Consider the following 10,163-nt stretch of genomic DNA (forward strand, 5'->3'; position numbering starts at 1 on the left):
TCTTAATTGCCGTTAGATTGTTGTGTAATCCATTTGACATGTTGCGCCGAGCATTGTGGGCTTGGGTGTGTACTGTGTTACCCTCTGTATCTGGCCTGGGGCCTTATAAAGAAGTTTCGAACAGTGACTGGTTGTAATCACAACCGAGTGTCGAGAGAAGCTTTTTGAAAACAAGATCACCAAGATCACCCTCAAACTTCGTATCAACTTGAAGGACAAACCCTGGATACCACAAATGGCTCCATATCTAGATATAAGTCAATAAATGTTCTGTAGTTTTACCTTAAAAAATCGAATCGATGTCTACATCAATCACAGTGGGCGGAGCTTATTTACGGTTGCGCTATAAATAGCATAGCACATGGCCATGTGTACATATGACACAATGCAAGTCTCCAAGTGTATTGTGTTGTATATTTTTACGGCAGAACAGCAGCAGAACAACAGTTTCGGTTAATGTAACAGTAACGATACATAAATACGTACAAGATTCTTTTAGTTCAATCCGAAAATTACAGATATTTGTTTAGTTTTGGCCATTTGCATTCAACAGTTAGATTCTAGATCCATACCACACAATATTCAGATTATTTTTACAAAACTTAAAATATTACTCATCTTTCATATTTCAACTAGTGTTTAGGAAGAGGCCTAATTTAAAGCACCAGAAGTTGCGCCAATAGTTTTTAGCTTGACAACAAAATATGAATGGCACGTGTATCAACAGAGTAATGCACACAAGCAACTAATAAATACAAAACGAAACATACTCAATGTTTTGACCTACATTAGGCGTATCTAGATAATATTGTACTTACGATAAACGAAAACGCCAATACACATATTCCAAGACATCTTTAATTATGGATTTCCTTTCCTTTCACAGAATTTTCACACACGACACTGAGTTTTGGTCATGAGATCCACACATGTCCCATGTGTTGTTTGCTCGGGGTATTTGAATGTACATCGCACACGAGGTTAACATACAATCTGGGATCCCTTTCCCGTTTTGTCGACACTAATCCTTCATCTGCTGAAACGTTTAATACATATTCGGCATCATCTGGTTCCGCGATGAAATATCGCTGTGACACTGATCCACCAATCCCAATAATCAGCACTGAATTTGTTAAATCTTGTCGATTCGAATTGGATCTTTCTCCACGATAAAGTCACCAATATCATAATCGAAATGACCAAAGGCTCCCTGATCATCTCGAACAACTCTCCGTCAAATAAAGCGTCACATGAAAATGTTTTGGTGCTCATATTGAAGTCAAGCGAACTAGCAAAGTTCTTGACAGTTGTAAGCAGCAATCAACTTGGATGCGCTCACGGGGCGCAGTTGCTGGGAGATCGCGTGGTCAAAAAGTTTTAGAAAGTAATAAAAGAAATCCGCAGTGCATTCCAAAAGTACAAAGTACAGGATGTTTTTCAATAATAGTATTCACGAAAACATTTCTTTCTTCACAGCATGGGACCCGCCAAGTTTCACGGATCGAGTGACTTCGGCATGAGGAGCATTCGGACAAGTGTCTTTGCCAAAACACATTGCTACTGGGCAATGAAAACATGTGACGGAAACGACAAAAAAACTACTTTCGTCACTTGAAAATATTTGTGACCATTACCAGGGTTTTTTACACAGACGTTGTCATCCAGATTCCAGATGAGGCAAGACGAACACTACAAAAAAACGGTTGAAATCACCGATTGCCGTGTATGTTGTGAGAAATACTATTCACAAACTGCACTTATACCGTACACCACAGGATTACGATTGGTGCCGTGATTCCTATTATGTTTTTTTGTTCAATTACACTGCTCTTCTTTTCGTTCTCGTTTTGGACTGTACTTGTTGGATAAATCGTGGACATTCCACAGTATCATTTTATGGCGACATGGGAGGTAGGTTTTTGAACCCAAGAACTACACGTTTGTTGAAGTCTTGGAATCGTTTGATGGATATTTTTACCATTAAAACTTACGCGGGTGGGTGGGTGTTTACATGACGTAATCCGTTGGCATTAACCAATGAAATTCGCGTGTTATCATGACGTCATATTAACCTGTCAGATCACTCGAATAAGCTCCGCCCACAACAGTGTGGTAGTCACAACCGCAGATGCCCCTTTACTTCACAGAGAGCAGTTGGAGCTGAACCATCTCCAGAGTTAATCCAGACCGACTTTGAATCTGCTTCCGAACGAGCTGCAGATGAAGCCTTCCCTAATGTTGACCTGCGAGGATAGTTTTATCCACTTTACACAAGCAATGCAGCGCCGTGCAGCGCAAGAAGGTCTATCTGGGGAGTATCAGCAGAATATTCCAGCCTAGACCCATGTCAGACGTGCTGGGGTTCTTCTGCTTCTGCCGGTAAACCAGGTCCAGGACACGTGGCTCGCCGCCCTGAACGAAAGTCCAGTTATGTATAGGTTTAATGCCAGCCATTTGGGTGGACTATGACGCCATATTCCCCATCAGGATTTGGAATCAACACCAGAACATTGGGCCAAGAACCGACAATCATCTCGAGGGGCTTCACGATCGTTTAAAAAACCGTGTTGGGGAAACCGCACCCCAACATCTATGATTTCCTGACCAACATTAAGAAGACTGAAGCTGCCGACAGAGTGAAGAGACTTTAAGTTGATCATGGTGCCGCAAACAACCCTCGACCCAGAGTGCATCGCAACCTGGAAAAGAGACATGTGATTGAGGGAGCACCTTGCCACAGGAAGGAAGACACCACTTCAGTTCCTTGATGCAGCCGGCCATCTATTGAAGTTTAAATGACTTTGTGTATGACTAGAGAGTATGAACTATTGTGATTTGTTATCCGTTAGACCATGATCATTGTTGTATATTTATTTTATGCTTCATAAATAATATAATCTCTTACATTAATACCCACTGTTTATCTTTCGGTGAAAACAAAATGATCCAGTCCATTCTCCACAAAGGGTTGACGTGTGACTATCAGACCGGTCAACATGCTTACCCTTTCCTGTACATAATAGGCTTCTCCACTACCCGTATAGATACTTGTCAACAATACTCTGTACATCACTGGCTTGGTAACGGTGTGAGAACCTACACAGCAACGTCCCTCCCAACTGTAATGAAGAAGTTGTTCATCCATATATCTTATCCTTACTAGGTAAGTGTTGGAATAAACGATACGATGGCAAGATTCGAGTGTTGGAATAAACGATACGATGGCACGATGCTAGTGTTGAATTTACATACGACGGCAAGATGCTTGCGTATGGATATACGATACGATGGCACGATGCGAGTGTTGGAATAAACGATACGATGGCAAGATGCTAGTGTTTTAATGTACGATACGATGGCAAGAAGCTAGTGTTGGAATGTACGATGCGATGGCACGATGCAAGTGTTGGAATGTGCGATACGATGGCAAGCCGCTAGTGTTGGAATGTACGATACGATGGCAAGCCGCTAGTGTTGGAATGTGCGATACGATGGCAAGCCGCTAGTGTTGGAATGTACGATACGATGGCAAGCCGCTAGTGTTGGAATGTACGATGCGATGGCACGATGCGAGTGTTGGAATGTACGATACGATGGCAAGCCGCTAGTGTTGGAATGTGCGATACGATGGCAAGCCGCTAGTGTTGGAATGTGCGATACGATGGCAAGCCGCTAGTGTTGGAATGTACGATACGATGGCAAGCCGCTAGTGTTGGAATGTGCGATACGATGGCAAGCCGCTAGTGTTGGAATGTACGATACGATGGCAAGCCGCTAGTGTTGGAATGTACGATGCGATGGCACGATGCGAGTGTTGGAATGTACGATACGATGGCAAGCCGCTAGTGTTGGAATGTACGATGCGATGGCACGATGCGAGTGTTGGAATGTGCGATACGATGGCAAGAGGTTAGTGTTTAATGTACGATATGAAGGCGCGATGCCAGTGTGCGAAGTTACATACGACGGCACGATGCTTAGTCTATGGATGTACGGTACGATCGCAAGATGCTCGTGTTTCAATGTACGATCCAAGTGAGGGAATTTACATACGACGGCACGATGCTTCAGTATGGATGTCAATACGATGGCACGATGCTAGTGTGGGTGTATGATGCGATGGCAAGATTCGAGCGTGGGAATGTACGATACGATGGCACGATGCGAGCGTGGGAATGTACGATACGATGGCACGATGCGAGCGTGGGAATGTACGATGCGATGGCACGATGCGAGCGTGGGAATGTACGATACGATGGCACGATGCGAGCGTGGGAATGTACGATACGATGGCAAGATGTGAGTGTTGGAATGTACGATACGATGGCACGATGCGAGCGTGGGTATGTACGATACGATGGCAAGATGTGAGTGTTGGAATGTACGATGCGATGGCACGATGCGAGCGTGGGAATGTACGATACGATGGCACGATGCGAGCGTGGGAATGTACGATACGATGGCAAGATGTGAGTGTTGGAATGTACGATACGATGGCAAGATGTGAGTGTTGGAATGTACGATACGATGGCACGATGTGAGTGTTGGAATGTACGATACGATGGCACGATGCGAGCGTGGGAATGTACGATGCGATAGCACGATGCGAGCGTTGGAATGCACGATGCTAATGCACCGATGTACGATACGACGGCAAAATGCTATATTGAAAGTCGTCTGGTAAGCAACATAATAGGCCAAGAGAAAAGCTGATAGGAAAGAGCAACAGAAACTTGAAAGTTTCCTCGTTATTGTTTTTGTCTGATTCTTAAGGATTCTATAACCTACTTGTACTAGTGTCAGTGGTGATAGGTAGTGAATTTTCCCGTGAAGATCCGGGTTAGAATCGGTCTTCAGCAACCAACGTTGCCGTAAGAGACAACTATTCTTGTCCAAAGAGGCGAGAAACGGGATCGGTGTTTGGTGCATGTAACCGTATCTCAATTGCGTAGATCGATGCTCATAAAGTCAGTCATGATTGTCTGGCCCAGACTCGATTAATTACTTACCGCCGCCATTTAGCTGGAATATTGCTGAGTGCGGCGTTGAGGAACAGAAAACAGACGTGGTTTTGATTTCAGAAGTCAATGACCTTCAAAATGCAAGCTCCAAGGTGTCAAAGAAAATATATTTGGAACCCACACAAGATCATACCTTGTTAATACGTATTGCTCTCAGATAATGTATAAATTGGTTAAATATCTCCCCAAATCATGTTTCCTTGTTGAAAGGCTTTAATGTGCATATATTTACTTACTGAAAGGCATTTAGTGGTGATACACACAACGTTTCGGAATATATACTAACTTCATCAGGTGAATGGATGCATTGAAGCAGAGAACATACATATGTACCTGTAAGAACAACAAAGGTGGAAACTTAAGATAAATTGGCGTTGAAGGTGATTAGCAACAGACAAAGGGAAGCCTACACTTAACTTATCACTGATTGGTAATAGGCAATGGAGATTGATGTTAGGGCTTTGGTTCATGAGAATGTGTTTGGGAAATAGCTGATTGGTCTAGTTTGTTGAAATATACCAGATTCCCTGCAACTGTGGTCACCAATACAATGGAGAAACCTTCAGGCCGCTCTACACCAGACTCAAAGAACATCAGACCTCTGGCGACAAACTGGACCTGAAATCCGCCATTTCCGGACTCATCCTCAAGAACCAAGACCATAACATCATATGGGAAGCTACCAAAGTCCCGTCTACCAACAACAACAACAACAACTGGCGACAATAAAACCTACAGCCATGAACCGTGACCAGGGAACCTATCCGCCAAGCGGTTTGGATTTATTCCTTTGATCTTAGCCGGTGCTAATTATCTAGCTGGCTTCCTTTTGTCCGTTGCTAATCGCTTGTCAGCGCCACTTATCGGTTGGCTCCCCTTGTCAAGTTTCAACCTTTGGTATCTTATTACCTTTGTTGTTTTCACAGGTACATATAATATATGTTCTCTGCCTCATAGCACTTATTTACCATCGCTTCCCAATTGCGTGGATCGATGCTCATGTCAATCACTGGATTGTCTGGTCCAGACTCGATTATTTACAGACCTCCGTCATATAGCAGGAATACTGCTGAGTATGACGTTAAACAACAAACCAATTATAAATATTCACCTGATGAAAGAGTAACTATATACTCCGAAACGTTGTGTTCCTCGTAATAAAGAAGTGGACATCCATACATTCTCTTCCTTAGGTCTTGAAATGGTCTGGAGAGTGTCGGGTATAACCATTGTTTGATAATCTAATCACGACCCGTTGAGACACGTTCCTTCGTCTCTTTACCTGTATGTCCTTTCCGAACGCTTCGCCAGTCCACCCCTTGTTCGCTTTGCCCAACGAGATGACAATGTGATACTATTTGAAATAAATCTTGTAAAAACAACGAACGTGCTCTTCGTCGATGAACGTGATGCGCCATTGTGTGTCGTTGGGCCAGGTTTCATAGAGACGTGTCATGAAAATCCATTAAGGCTAATACAAACACTTTTCGTGGTCTTGAAGTTGCACTTTTCAGCGAGGGTAAGGTTTCGTTTGTGTCTATGTAAATAAGCGTATAAAGTACACAACAGGAGAAACGCTGTGACTGTCAGGAGACTCGTATTCTCATAATGTTCATCACAAATAGTAATGAAATGTTAGCATTCTATAACACATTCAGAGTATCAGTTCTTTTATCATATTCTGGGCATATTTTCAAAATAAATTGTGTAAATATTCAATGTCACTACATAGCTTCCATATCTGTTTACCCTAATCCATTTGGGCTAACGATGTATTCAGCGATTTTGTTACAGGCGTACCGAACCCGTTTTTATAACACATCTTCCCCATACGGCGTGAGCCATGCAAAGAGGAATTTTGTCAATTTCTCCAGATCGGAAGCTCGTTCTAAACTTGTGATAATTCTACGTTCCGATAATAGGTAAACTATAGTTGGTGAATGATATCTGCAGGATTCCCTTGGACTGTTTATTCATAGTGTCAAACCATTATAATTATGCATCACTTGTATGTTTAGCGGGTTTCAGATGTATCCCGATATTCCTTGATATTATGTATGTTCCTTTCATCTTGAACATGGTATTTCATAGCGATATTAATTTCATTTATAAACACAACAGAGCATGATATTTCGTTCATCATGGCATTGAATTCTATCTTTGTTGTTGGAAATTGACTTGTCAACCTAGTTTCACAGGACTCGTCCCCTTCATCTACGGGACAACACCACTATCCTCACTCACTGCCAATAATCCCTGGTTTCTTATTGACTTATGGTGAAATCATGGTTAATTCGGGACTTTGCGTGGGAGAGTTGAGCTTAACGCTTAATCTCAGTTGTGTCACGGCGTGTTGGATGAATATTGGATGCGAGTTCTAAGTGACACAGATCCTTGAGAACAGCACGTTAATTGAAATACTTCACGAGTACTGGCGTACCGACAAATTAACGATCGTGATCAGGGCAATCAGGGATTCGGTCAAAAAGTGACTGCGAAAGAATGAGACGCACAAATTTATCAGAACTGTGTGTGGGCGGCTGGGGGTATTGACGAGTCAGTTTTTCTTTAAAATAATTTCAAGTTCGAACTTTAGATAGGGACTTCGCACCCTAGGTGGGGCGGTGTTGTTATTAAAGAAGGTTACATGTGTTTGAGGGGCGCAAAATATAATACAACGCCACTCCTTCCCTTTAATGACTGACAATCCGTGTCATCGTTATCAAAACCATATATTTTACCACCGCTTCATGTAACATTTGCTACACGTAAGGGCGCCAACATATGTGATGCTACAAATGGATCAGCGGTGCACGGGAACAATAACAAGACAGATATTTCAAGTCCTCAATACTAAATACCATCTCGTTTTGTCTTTGGGGATGCAACTACTGTCTCAGGCCAATGACAATAGAGGGTTAATATATCAATTACTGATGTCAGTGCAGCCGATATGAGACATTGCCAGTTGCCTTTGGTTGCGCTAATTGCATTTTCACCTGCCTTAGGATGGCATTAATGTCTAATGTTGCATCACTTCAAAACATACACCTAGTATACTTCCGTTTCTATCAATAGTTAAACACAGTGGTCACCATCGTCTCAACAGCCACGTCCAGTCACAGGAGTCATGGACAACATTCTGCCTCACAGACGACACTGACTGCATCTAGAACACTGGAAAATCAACATTTTATTGACAATCAATAGTTCTTGAATATATACTCACAATGTAATCCCTGCATAAGAAGTTGATTTACACAGCACAGCGAAAGTATTCATTCTGAACAGTGAACAAGACAAGCAAAGTCAACAGTACAGGCTCTTCCTCAGTCGGTCTCTACACACAAGAACTGCACCTTTCATTCACACTGGTAACATTACATTGGGTGCACTATAACATATTCACCACGCAAATTCAACATTCCTCCTCAAACATCTTGAGCAGTAAAAAGAGATAGTCTTGGCTTAGATGTACAACAGGCCATTTGTCTCCGAGTGATAAAGGTCAGACCACAAGCACAGGTGAGGTCGTACAATAATGCGGTTATATCACCTGGCTCATCTTTGGAGGCCAATCTCAAGTGAGGTTTACTTCCTTGTTTGTGACATGAGCAGATGATAATCGGGACAGGTTTGCGGTTCTGCTGCAATGGGAGACAACTATGCACAGGTAATTGCTCCATTAATTCAGGCTCGAAAGTATGCCCAGCTCATGTCCCATTTAACTGACCACATCAGGGTTTGAACAAAAGCTAAACTAGCATGGGTAAAGATAAAATATCCTTGTAATGATAAAACAAACGAGAAATTAATAATAGCCCACATGAATTTTTACTAGCCCCAGACTAGAGGGCTCGTGTTAAGTACTAAACCATAAACCATGCTATCATAGATAGAACTTGACCAAACTACAATATATATTGCTGATATCAAAAACATCAGAGTCGTTTCTTACACTTAGTTCTGGACTAAAATATACTTATTAACAGAAGATATGTATGAGATATAACATGATGGGGAAACAAAGATATCTCAGCCTTTACAAACATGTCCTCTGACAATCATATGTATCAAAATCCTGTAAATGTCTTTTACTGTTCACATTTTCTTTTTAGATACAAAGCAAAAGATTGTGGTCTGTATCATGTAACACTATACATTGGTACTGTGGTGAATCTGCGCACGCCTACACACTGCTGTATACAACATTGAAACATGCTACATGACACACCCCTATTACCTCCTACTGTTCTCGGTATTCTGTATTAAGCATGCATAGCTACACCTGTCATCTGGTTGCAAACAGAACAAGACCAGGCAAAGTTACACCTGTTATCTGGTTGCAAACAGAACAAGACCAGGCAAAGTTACACCTGTCATCTGGTTGCAAACAGAACAAGACCAGGCATAGCTGCACCTGTCATCTGGTTGCAAACAGAACAAGACCAGGCAAAGTTACACCTGTCATCTGGTTGCAAACAGAACAAGACCAGGCATAGCTGCACCTGTCATCTGGTTGCAAACAGAACAAGACCAGGCATAGCTACACCTGTCATCTGGTTGCAAACAGAACAAGACCAGGCATAGCTGCACCTGTCATCTGGTTGCAAACAGAACAAGACCAGGCAAAGTTACACCTGTCATCTGGTTGCAAACAGAACAAGACCAGGCATAGCTGCACCTGTCATCTGGTTGCAAACAGAACAAGACCAGGCATAGCTGCACCTGTCATCTGGTTGCAAACAGAACAAGACCAGGCAAAGTTACACCTGTCATCTGGTTGCAAACAGAACAAGACCAGGCATAGCTACACCTGTCATCTGGTTGCAAACAGAACAAGACCAGGCATAGCTGCACCTGTCATCTGGTTGCAAACAGAACAAGACCAGGCAAAGTTACACCTGTCATCTGGTTGCAAACAGAACAAGACCAGGCATAGCTGCACCTGTCATCTGGTTGCAAACAGAACAAGACCAGGCATAGCTACACCTGTCATCTGGTTGCAAACAGAACAAGACCAGGCATAGCTGCACCTGTCATCTGGTTGCAAACAGAACAAGACCAGGCAAAGTTACACCTGTCATCTGGTTGCAAACAGAACAAGACCAGGCATAGCTGCACCTGTCATCTGGTTGCAAA

Source organism: Haliotis cracherodii, unplaced genomic scaffold, assembly GCF_022045235.1.
Source record: "Haliotis cracherodii isolate W230 unplaced genomic scaffold, xgHalCrac1.p SCAF_34, whole genome shotgun sequence".
NCBI lineage: Eukaryota > Metazoa > Mollusca > Gastropoda > Lepetellida > Haliotidae > Haliotis > Haliotis cracherodii.